The sequence below is a fragment of the Taudactylus pleione genome, unplaced genomic scaffold, assembly GCF_031769625.1.
Source record: "Taudactylus pleione unplaced genomic scaffold, aTauple2 ptg000016l, whole genome shotgun sequence".
Taxonomy (NCBI): domain Eukaryota; kingdom Metazoa; phylum Chordata; class Amphibia; order Anura; family Myobatrachidae; genus Taudactylus; species Taudactylus pleione.
Window position 1 is genome coordinate 15,772,289 of NW_028284418.1, and position 12,995 is coordinate 15,785,283.

General features: G+C 33.5%; 3 non-coding genes across 3 annotated transcripts; all 3 read right to left on the reverse strand.

Annotated features, from left to right (window-relative positions):
- Positions 1-2,849: 2,849 nt before the first annotated feature.
- On the reverse strand, positions 2,850-2,931 carry TRNAL-AAG (transfer RNA leucine (anticodon AAG)). The gene has a single exon. It is a non-coding gene; the product is annotated as a tRNA-Leu (tRNA).
- An 8,455-nt stretch (positions 2,932-11,386) lies between these two features.
- On the reverse strand, positions 11,387-11,468 carry TRNAL-AAG (transfer RNA leucine (anticodon AAG)). Its single transcript has one exon. It is a non-coding gene; the product is annotated as a tRNA-Leu (tRNA).
- Positions 11,469-12,810: 1,342 nt separating this feature from the next.
- Positions 12,811-12,892, reverse strand: TRNAL-AAG (transfer RNA leucine (anticodon AAG)). Its single transcript has one exon. It is a non-coding gene; the product is annotated as a tRNA-Leu (tRNA).
- Positions 12,893-12,995: the final 103 nt, after the last annotated feature.

The window sequence follows — 12,995 nt, forward strand, 5'->3', positions numbered from 1 at the left end:
ATATGTCAGCAGAGGGAATTGAACCCACGCCTCCGAAGAGACTGGAGCCTTAATCCAGCGCCTTAGACCGCTCGGCCATGCTACCACATGTGCTTGTCATTAGGATAGCTCACAGATCTAGAACATCACAATTAAAGGGTTTTTTGTTTTAAAGTAGTAATTGAAAGATGTCAGCAAAGGTTAAATGAAAGTTCATTATTAAACATAAAATCGATGAGAAATTCATATTTTTTATTGAATTGCATTTTGTTTATTTTCATTGAAATAACAAAAGAAATTGAGATGCATGAAGTAGTAAATTATTACTTCTGATAGGGCACATAATTAATTCATGCAAAATTAAAATTTGAATATCTTTACTGTTAGCAGATATCATTATTTTAAAGGTTTGAGAAGACTGTTGCAACTATGATGAACGGTTTAGAACTCGGTGACTAATGCAGGATACTATCACCATCCTTTTTCAGTTGGTTAATATCTGATCAATCATGAATTGATGATAAATTGTTTTGAACTACTGCATGTGACAGCTTAAGGTGTGCTTCCACCAACCAAATGTAGCTTCTTTCATACCTTATATACTTTAGGAAACCACTTTGATATAAGTCACTGGATCTTCTCCTTTTCAGTTGGTTAATATCTGATCAATCATCAGTTGATGATAAATTGTTTTAAACTACTGCATGTGACAGCTTAAGGTGTGCTTCCACCAACCAAATTTAGCTTCTTTTATACCTTATCTACTTTAGGAAACCACTTTGGTATATATCACTGGATCTTCTCCTTGGAGAATAAATATGGCAGCAGTGGGATTTGATTCCAGTGGCTTGAATAGCTCTGTCATCCTACAACCTGCTGTACACTTTAAAATATTTTAGCTCTCATATCTGGAATGTCATTCAAAACTTTACCCAAAGTCAGGAAAAGCTGAGATAAAATGCAAAAGAAGCCAGGTACATTTAACAAGTAATGATTATATTTGACTTCAAATTTCCTTCATTTAGCGCAACTGATGTATCCAAACAACTTTGAAGTATTATTCAAATGCCTAAAATAGACAGCTGTGAGATTAAAATCCAAAGTGATAGGAAAGTTAGAGAACTCGGAATATAAATCCATCAATTTATACCAATGAGTCACGTTGCCAACATTTCCATCTCTAATTGTATGATAAGACAACTCAGTAATTAAATATTAGTGATGATATTACTTCTAGTTACTTCATGCCAACTTAATTTTGGCTCATCTTGACTGTTAGCAGATAACATTTTTAAAACATTTGGGAAATCTCTTGTAACAATGATGAACTGTTGAGTAGCTAGAGGAATCTTCCACCAACAAATTTCAGCTGGGTAATATCCTTTCTAATGGAAAAAAAGAATCAGTTTGACATCAATAACTGGCCTACTCTTTGTATAATAAATATGGCAGCAGAGGGATTTGAACCCACGCCTCCGAAGAGACTGGAGCCTTAATCTAGCGCCTTACACCCCTCGGCCATGCTACCACATGTGCTTATCATTAGGATAGCTCACAGATCTAGAACATCAAAATTAAAGGGTTTTTTGTTTTAAAGTATTAATTGAAAAGATGTCAGCAAAGGTTAAAAGAAAGTTCATTATTAAACATAAAATCGATGAGAAATTCATATTTTTTATTGAATTGCATTTTGTTTATTTTCATTGAAATAATAAAAAGAAATTGAGATGCATGAAGTAGTAAAATATTAGTTCTGATAGGGCACATAATTAGTTCATGCAAAAGTAAAATTTGAATATCTTTACTGTTAGCAGATATCATTATTTTAAAGGTTTGAGAAGACTGTTGCAACTATGATGAACTGTTTAGAACTCGGTGACTAATGCAGGATACTATCACCATCCTTTTTCAGTTGGTTAATATCTGATCAATTATGAATTGATGATAAATTGTTTTGAACTACTGCATGTGACAGCTTAAGGTGTGCTTCCACCAACCAAATGTAGCTTCTTTCATACCTTATATACTTTAGGAAACCACTTTGATATAAGTCACTGGATCTTCTCCTTTTCAGTTGGTTAATATCTGATCAATCATCAGTTGATGATAAATTGTTTTAAACTACTGCATGTGACAGGTTAAGGTGTGCTTCCACCAACCAAATTTAGCTTCTTTTATACCTTATCTACTTTAGGAAACCACTTTGATATATATCACTGGATCTTCTCCTTGGAGAATAAATATGGCAGCAGTGGGATTTGATTCCAACAGCTTGAATAGCTCTGTCATCCTACAACCTGCTGTACACTTTAAAATATTTTAGCTCTCATATCTGGAATGTCATTCAAAACTTTACCCAAAGTCAGGAAAAGCTGAGATAAAATGCAAAAGAAGCCAGGTACATTTAACAAGTAATGATTATATTTGACTTCAAATTTCCTTCATTTAGCGCAACTGATGTATCCAAACAACTGTGAAGTATTATTCAAATGCCTAAAATAGACAGCTGTGAGATTAAAATCCAGAGTGATAGAAAAGTTAGAGAAATCGGAATATAAATCCATCAATTTATACCAATGAGTCACGTTGCCAACATTTCCATCTCTAATTGTATGATAAGACAACTCAGTAATTAAATATTAGTGATGATATTACTTCTAGTTACTTCATGCCAACTTAATTTTGGCTCATCTTGACTGTTAGCAGATAACATTTTTAAAACATTTGGGAAGTCTCTTGTAACAATGATGAACTGTTGAGTAGCTAGAGGAATCTTCCACCAACAAATTTCAACTGGGTAATATCCTTTCTAATGGAAAAAAAGTATCAGTTTGACATCAATAACTGGCCTACTCTTTGTATAATAAATATGGCAGCAGAGGGATTTGAACCCACGCCTCCGAAGAGACTGGAGCCTTAATCCAGCGCCTTACACCCCTCGGCCATGCTACCACATGTGCTTATCATTAGGATAGCTCACAGATCTAGAACATCAAAATTAAAGGTTTTTTTGTTTTAAAGTATTAATTGAAAAGATGTCAGCAAAGGTTTAAAGAAAGTTCATTATTAAACATAGAATCGATGAGAAATTCATATTTTTTATTGAATTGCATTTTGTTTATTTTCATTGAAATAACAAAAGAAATTGAGATGCATGAAGTAGTAAAATATTAGTTCTGATAGGGCACATAATTAATTCATGCAAAATTAAAATTTGAATATCTTTACTGTTAGCAGATATCATTATTTTAAAGGTTTGAGAAGACTGTTGCAACTATGATGAACGGTTTAGAACTCGGTGACTAATGCAGGATACTATCACCATCCTTTTTCAGTTGGTTAATATCTGATCAATCATGAATTGATGATAAATTGTTTTGAACTACTGCATGTGACAGCTTAAGGTGTGCTTCCACCAACCAAATGTAGCTTCTTTCATACCTTATCTACTTTAGGAAACCACTTTGATATAAGTCACTGGATCTTCTCCTTTTCAGTTGGTTAATATCTGATCAATCATCAGTTGATGATAAATTGTTTTAAACTACTGCATGTGACAGGTTAAGGTGTGCTTCCACCAACCAAATTTAGCTTCTTTTATACCTTATCTACTTTAGGAAACCACTTTGGTATATATCACTGGATCTTCTCCTTGGAGAATAAATATGGCAGCAGTGGGATTTGATTCCAGTGGCTTGAATAGCTCTGTCATCCTACAACCTGCTGTACACTTTAAAATATTTTAGCTCTCATATCTGGAATGTCATTCAAAACTTTACCCAAAGTCAGGAAAAGCTGAGATAAAATGCAAAAGAAGCCAGGTACATTTAACAAGTAATGATTATATTTGACTTAAAATTTCCTTCATTTAGCGCAACTGATGTATCCAAACAAATTTGAAGTATTATTCAAATGCCTAAAACAGACAGCTGTGAGATTAAAATCCAAAGTGATAGGAAAGTTAGAGAAATCGGAATATAAATCCATCAATTTATACCAATGAGTCACGTTGCCAACATTTCCATCTCTAATTGTATGATAAGACCACTCAGTAATTAAATATTAGTTATGATATTACTTCTAATTACTTCATGCCAACTTAATTTTGGCTCATCTTGACTGTTAGCAGATAACATTTTTAAAACATTTGGGAAGTCTCTTGTAACAATGATGAACTGTTGAGTAGCTAGAGGAATCTTCCACCAACAAATTTCAGCTGGGTAATATCCTTTCTAATGGAAAAAAAGAATCAGTTTGACATCAATAACTGGCCTACTTTTTGTATAATAAATATAGCAACAGAGGGATTTGAACCCACGCCTCCGAAGACACTGGAGCCTTAATCCAGCGCCTTAGACCGCTCGGCCATGCTACCACATGTGCTTATCATTAGGATAGCTCACAGATCTAGAACATCACAATTAAAGGGTTTTTTGTTTTAAAGTAGTAATTGAAAAGATGTCAGCAAAGGTTAAATGAAAGTTCATTATTAAACATAAAATCGATGAGAAATTCATATTTTTTATTGAATTGCATTTTGTTTATTTTCATTGAAATAACAAAAGAAATTGAGATGCATGAAGTAGTAAAATATTAGTTCTGATAGGGCACATAATTAGTTCATGCAAAAGTAAAATTTGAATATCTTTACTGTTAGCAGATACAATTATTTTAAAGGTTTGAGAAGACTGTTGCAACTATGATGAACTGTTTAGTACTCGGTGACTAATGCAGGACACTATCACCATCCTTTTTCAGTTGGTTAATATCTGATCAATCATGAATTGATGATAAATTGTTTTGAACTACTGCATGTGACAGCTTAAGGTGTGCTTCCACCAACCAAATGTAGCTTCTTTCATACCTTATATACTTTAGGAAACCACTTTGATATAAGTCACTGGATCTTCTCCTTTTCAGTTGGTTAATATCTGATCAATCATCAGTTGATGATAAATTGTTTTAAACTACTGCATGTGACAGCTTAAGGTGTGCTTCCACCAACCAAATTTAGCTTCTTTTATACCTTATATAGATTAGGAAACCACTTTGGTATATATCACTGGATCTTCTCCTTGGAGAATAAATATGGCAGCAGTGGGATTTGATTCCAGTGGCTTGAATAGCTCTGTCATCCTACAACCTGCTGTACACTTTAAAATATTTTAGCTCTCATATCTGGAATGTCATTCAAAACTTTACCCAAAGTCAGGAAAAGCTGAGATAAAATGCAAAAGAAGCCAGGTACATTTAACAAGTAATGATTATATTTGACTTCAAATTTCCTTCATTTAGCGCAACTGATGTATCCAAACAACTTTGAAGTATTATTCAAATGCCTAAAATAGACAGCTGTGAGATTAAAATCCAAAGTGATAGGAAAGTTAGAGAAATCGGAATATAAATCCATCAATTTATACCAATGAGTCACGTTGCCAACATTTCCATCTCTAATTGTATGATAAGACCACTCAGTAATTAAATATTAGTTATGATATTACTTCTAATTACTTCATGCCAACTTAATTTTGGCTCATCTTGACAGTTAGCAGATAACATTTTTAAAACATTTGGGAAGTCTCTTGTAACAATGATGAACTGTTGAGTAGCTAGAGGAATCTTCCACCAACAAATTTCAGCTGGGTAATATCCTTTCTAATGGAAAAAAAGAATCAGTTTGACATCAATAACTGGCTTACTTTTTGTATAATAAATATGGCAGCAGAGGGATTTGAACCCACGCCTCCGAAGAGACTGGAGACTTAATCCAGCGCCTTAGACCGCTCGGCCATGCTACCACATGTGCTTATCATTAGGATAGCTCACAGATCTAGAACATCACAATTAAAGGGTTTTTTGTTTTAAAGTAGTAATTGAAAAGATGTCAGCAAAGGTTAAATGAAAGTTCATTATTAAACATAAAATCGATGAGAAATTCATATTTTTTATTGAATTGCATTTTGTTTATTTTCATTGAAATAACACAAGAAATTGAGATGCATGAAGTAGTAAAATATCAGTCCTGATAGGGCACATAATTAGTTCATGCAAAAGTAAAATTTGAATATCTTTACTGTTAGCAGATATAATTATTTTAAAGGTTTGAGAAGACTGTTGCAACTATGATGAACTGTTTAGAACTCGGTGACTAATGCAGGATACTATCACCATCCTTTTTCCGTTGGTTAATATCTGATCAATCATGAATTGATGATAAATTGTTTTGAACTACTGCATGTGACAGCTTAAGGTGTGCTTCCACCAACCAAATGTAGCTTCTTTCATACCTTATCTACTTTAGGAAACCACTTTGATATAAGTCACTGGATCTTCTCCTTTTCAGTTGGTTAATATCTGATCAATCATCAGTTGATGATAAATTGTTTTAAACTACTGCATGTGACAGCTTAAGGTGTGCTTCCACCAACCAAATTTAGCTTCTTTTATACCTTATCTACTTTAGGAAACCACTTTGATATATATCACTGGATCTTCTCCTTGGACAATAAATATGGCAGCAGTGGGATTTGATTCCAGCAGCTTGAATAGCTCTGTCATCCTACAACCTGCTGTACACTTTAAAATATTTTAGCTCTCATATCTGGAATGTCATTCAAAACTTTACCCAAAGTCAGGAAAAGCTGAGATAAAATGCAAAAGAAGCCAGGTACATTTAACAAGTAATGATTATATTTGACTTAAAATTTCCTTCATTTAGCGCAACTGATGTATCCAAACAAATTTGAAGTATTATTCAAATGCCTAAAACAGACAGCTGTGAGATTAAAATCCAAAGTGATAGGAAAGTTAGAGAAATCGGAATATAAATCCATCAATTTATACCAATGAGTCACGTTGCCAACATTTCCATCTCTAATTGTATGATAAGACCACTCAGTAATTAAATATTAGTTATGATATTACTTCTAATTACTTCATGCCAACTTAATTTTGGCTCATCTTGACTGTTAGCAGATAACATTTTTAAAACATTTGGGAAGTCTCTTGTAACAATGATGAACTGTTGAGTAGCTAGAGGAATCTTCCACCAACAAATTTCAGCTGGGTAATATCCTTTCTAATGGAAAAAAAGAATCAGTTTGACATCAATAACTGGCCTACTTTTTGTATAATAAATATAGCAACAGAGGGATTTGAACCCACGCCTCCGAAGACACTGGAGCCTTAATCCAGCGCCTTAGACCGCTCGGCCATGCTACCACATGTGCTTATCATTAGGATAGCTCACAGATCTAGAACATCACAATTAAAGGGTTTTTTGTTTTAAAGTAGTAATTGAAAAGATGTCAGCAAAGGTTAAATGAAAGTTCATTATTAAACATAAAATCGATGAGAAATTCATATTTTTTATTGAATTGCATTTTGTTTATTTTCATTGAAATAACAAAAGAAATTGAGATGCATGAAGTAGTAAAATATTAGTTCTGATAGGGCACATAATTAGTTCATGCAAAAGTAAAATTTGAATATCTTTACTGTTAGCAGATACAATTATTTTAAAGGTTTGAGAAGACTGTTGCAACTATGATGAACTGTTTAGTACTCGGTGACTAATGCAGGACACTATCACCATCCTTTTTCAGTTGGTTAATATCTGATCAATCATGAATTGATGATAAATTGTTTTGAACTACTGCATGTGACAGCTTAAGGTGTGCTTCCACCAACCAAATGTAGCTTCTTTCATACCTTATATACTTTAGGAAACCACTTTGATATAAGTCACTGGATCTTCTCCTTTTCAGTTGGTTAATATCTGATCAATCATCAGTTGATGATAAATTGTTTTAAACTACTGCATGTGACAGCTTAAGGTGTGCTTCCACCAACCAAATTTAGCTTCTTTTATACCTTATATAGATTAGGAAACCACTTTGGTATATATCACTGGATCTTCTCCTTGGAGAATAAATATGGCAGCAGTGGGATTTGATTCCAGTGGCTTGAATAGCTCTGTCATCCTACAACCTGCTGTACACTTTAAAATATTTTAGCTCTCATATCTGGAATGTCATTCAAAACTTTACCCAAAGTCAGGAAAAGCTGAGATAAAATGCAAAAGAAGCCAGGTACATTTAACAAGTAATGATTATATTTGACTTCAAATTTCCTTCATTTAGCGCAACTGATGTATCCAAACAACTTTGAAGTATTATTCAAATGCCTAAAATAGACAGCTGTGAGATTAAAATCCAAAGTGATAGGAAAGTTAGAGAAATCGGAATATAAATCCATCAATTTATACCAATGAGTCACGTTGCCAACATTTCCATCTCTAATTGTATGATAAGACCACTCAGTAATTAAATATTAGTTATGATATTACTTCTAATTACTTCATGCCAACTTAATTTTGGCTCATCTTGACAGTTAGCAGATAACATTTTTAAAACATTTGGGAAGTCTCTTGTAACAATGATGAACTGTTGAGTAGCTAGAGGAATCTTCCACCAACAAATTTCAGCTGGGTAATATCCTTTCTAATGGAAAAAAAGAATCAGTTTGACATCAATAACTGGCTTACTTTTTGTATAATAAATATGGCAGCAGAGGGATTTGAACCCACGCCTCCGAAGAGACTGGAGACTTAATCCAGCGCCTTAGACCGCTCGGCCATGCTACCACATGTGCTTATCATTAGGATAGCTCACAGATCTAGAACATCACAATTAAAGGGTTTTTTGTTTTAAAGTAGTAATTGAAAAGATGTCAGCAAAGGTTAAATGAAAGTTCATTATTAAACATAAAATCGATGAGAAATTCATATTTTTTATTGAATTGCATTTTGTTTATTTTCATTGAAATAACACAAGAAATTGAGATGCATGAAGTAGTAAAATATCAGTCCTGATAGGGCACATAATTAGTTCATGCAAAAGTAAAATTTGAATATCTTTACTGTTAGCAGATATAATTATTTTAAAGGTTTGAGAAGACTGTTGCAACTATGATGAACTGTTTAGAACTCGGTGACTAATGCAGGATACTATCACCATCCTTTTTCCGTTGGTTAATATCTGATCAATCATGAATTGATGATAAATTGTTTTGAACTACTGCATGTGACAGCTTAAGGTGTGCTTCCACCAACCAAATGTAGCTTCTTTCATACCTTATCTACTTTAGGAAACCACTTTGATATAAGTCACTGGATCTTCTCCTTTTCAGTTGGTTAATATCTGATCAATCATCAGTTGATGATAAATTGTTTTAAACTACTGCATGTGACAGCTTAAGGTGTGCTTCCACCAACCAAATTTAGCTTCTTTTATACCTTATCTACTTTAGGAAACCACTTTGATATATATCACTGGATCTTCTCCTTGGACAATAAATATGGCAGCAGTGGGATTTGATTCCAGCAGCTTGAATAGCTCTGTCATCCTACAACCTGCTGTACACTTTAAAATATTTTAGCTCTCATATCTGGAATGTCATTCAAAACTTTACCCAAAGTCAGGAAAAGCTGAGATAAAATGCAAAAGAAGCCAGGTACATTTAACAAGTAATGATTATATTTGACTTCAAATTTCCTTCATTTAGCGCAACTGATGTATCCAAACAACTTTGAAGTATTATTCAAATGCCTAAAATAGACAGCTGTGAGATTAAAATTTAGAGTGATAGGAAAGTTAGAGAAATCGGAATATAAATCCATCAATTTATACCAATGAGTCACGTTGCCAACATTTCCATCTCTAATTGTATGATAAGACCACTCAGTAATTAAATATTAGTTATGATATTACTTCTAATTACTTCATGCCAACTTATTTTTGGCTCATCTTGACTGTTAGCAGATAACATTTTTAAAACATTTGGGAAGTCTCTTGTAACAATGATGAACTGTTGAGTAGCTAGAGGAATCTTCCACCAACAAATTTCAGCTGGGTAATATCCTTTCTAATGGAAAAAAAGAATCAGTTTGACATCAATAACTGGCCTACTTTTTGTATAATAAATATGTCAGCAGAGGGAATTGAACCCACGCCTCCGAAGAGACTGGAGCCTTAATCCAGCGCCTTAGACCGCTCGGCCATGCTACCACATGTGCTTGTCATTAGGATAGCTCACAGATCTAGAACATCACAATTAAAGGGTTTTTTGTTTTAAAGTAGTAATTGAAAGATGTCAGCAAAGGTTAAATGAAAGTTCATTATTAAACATAAAATCGATGAGAAATTCATATTTTTTATTGAATTGCATTTTGTTTATTTTCATTGAAATAACAAAAGAAATTGAGATGCATGAAGTAGTAAATTATTACTTCTGATAGGGCACATAATTAATTCATGCAAAATTAAAATTTGAATATCTTTACTGTTAGCAGATATCATTATTTTAAAGGTTTGAGAAGACTGTTGCAACTATGATGAACGGTTTAGAACTCGGTGACTAATGCAGGATACTATCACCATCCTTTTTCAGTTGGTTAATATCTGATCAATCATGAATTGATGATAAATTGTTTTGAACTACTGCATGTGACAGCTTAAGGTGTGCTTCCACCAACCAAATGTAGCTTCTTTCATACCTTATATACTTTAGGAAACCACTTTGATATAAGTCACTGGATCTTCTCCTTTTCAGTTGGTTAATATCTGATCAATCATCAGTTGATGATAAATTGTTTTAAACTACTGCATGTGACAGCTTAAGGTGTGCTTCCACCAACCAAATTTAGCTTCTTTTATACCTTATCTACTTTAGGAAACCACTTTGGTATATATCACTGGATCTTCTCCTTGGAGAATAAATATGGCAGCAGTGGGATTTGATTCCAGTGGCTTGAATAGCTCTGTCATCCTACAACCTGCTGTACACTTTAAAATATTTTAGCTCTCATATCTGGAATGTCATTCAAAACTTTACCCAAAGTCAGGAAAAGCTGAGATAAAATGCAAAAGAAGCCAGGTACATTTAACAAGTAATGATTATATTTGACTTCAAATTTCCTTCATTTAGCGCAACTGATGTATCCAAACAACTTTGAAGTATTATTCAAATGCCTAAAATAGACAGCTGTGAGATTAAAATCCAAAGTGATAGGAAAGTTAGAGAACTCGGAATATAAATCCATCAATTTATACCAATGAGTCACGTTGCCAACATTTCCATCTCTAATTGTATGATAAGACAACTCAGTAATTAAATATTAGTGATGATATTACTTCTAGTTACTTCATGCCAACTTAATTTTGGCTCATCTTGACTGTTAGCAGATAACATTTTTAAAACATTTGGGAAATCTCTTGTAACAATGATGAACTGTTGAGTAGCTAGAGGAATCTTCCACCAACAAATTTCAGCTGGGTAATATCCTTTCTAATGGAAAAAAAGAATCAGTTTGACATCAATAACTGGCCTACTCTTTGTATAATAAATATGGCAGCAGAGGGATTTGAACCCACGCCTCCGAAGAGACTGGAGCCTTAATCCAGCGCCTTACACCCCTCGGCCATGCTACCACATGTGCTTATCATTAGGATAGCTCACAGATCTAGAACATCAAAATTAAAGGGTTTTTTGTTTTAAAGTATTAATTGAAAAGATGTCAGCAAAGGTTAAAAGAAAGTTCATTATTAAACATAAAATCGATGAGAAATTCATATTTTTTATTGAATTGCATTTTGTTTATTTTCATTGAAATAATAAAAAGAAATTGAGATGCATGAAGTAGTAAAATATTAGTTCTGATAGGGCACATAATTAGTTCATGCAAAAGTAAAATTTGAATATCTTTACTGTTAGCAGATATCATTATTTTAAAGGTTTGAGAAGACTGTTGCAACTATGATGAACTGTTTAGAACTCGGTGACTAATGCAGGATACTATCACCATCCTTTTTCAGTTGGTTAATATCTGATCAATCATGAATTGATGATAAATTGTTTTGAACTACTGCATGTGACAGCTTAAGGTGTGCTTCCACCAACCAAATGTAGCTTCTTTCATACCTTATATACTTTAGGAAACCACTTTGATATAAGTCACTGGATCTTCTCCTTTTCAGTTGGTTAATATCTGATCAATCATCAGTTGATGATAAATTGTTTTAAACTACTGCATGTGACAGGTTAAGGTGTGCTTCCACCAACCAAATTTAGCTTCTTTTATACCTTATCTACTTTAGGAAACCACTTTGATATATATCACTGGATCTTCTCCTTGGAGAATAAATATGGCAGCAGTGGGATTTGATTCCAACAGCTTGAATAGCTCTGTCATCCTACAACCTGCTGTACACTTTAAAATATTTTAGCTCTCATATCTGGAATGTCATTCAAAACTTTACCCAAAGTCAGGAAAAGCTGAGATAAAATGCAAAAGAAGCCAGGTACATTTAACAAGTAATGATTATATTTGACTTCAAATTTCCTTCATTTAGCGCAACTGATGTATCCAAACAACTTTGAAGTATTATTCAAATGCCTAAAATAGACAGCTGTGAGATTAAAATCCAGAGTGATAGAAAAGTTAGAGAAATCGGAATATAAATCCATCAATTTATACCAATGAGTCACGTTGCCAACATTTCCATCTCTAATTGTATGATAAGACAACTCAGTAATTAAATATTAGTGATGATATTACTTCTAGTTACTTCATGCCAACTTAATTTTGGCTCATCTTGACTGTTAGCAGATAACATTTTTAAAACATTTGGGAAGTCTCTTGTAACAATGATGAACTGTTGAGTAGCTAGAGGAATCTTCCACCAACAAATTTCAACTGGGTAATATCCTTTCTAATGGAAAAAAAGAATCAGTTTGACATCAATAACTGGCCTACTCTTTGTATAATAAATATGGCAGCAGAGGGATTTGAACCCACGCCTCCGAAGAGACTGGAGCCTTAATCCAGCGCCTTACACCCCTCGGCCATGCTACCACATGTGCTTATCATTAGGATAGCTCACAGATCTAGAACATCAAAATTAAAGGTTTTTTTGTTTTAAAGTATTAATTGAAAAGATGTCAGCAAAGGTTTAAAG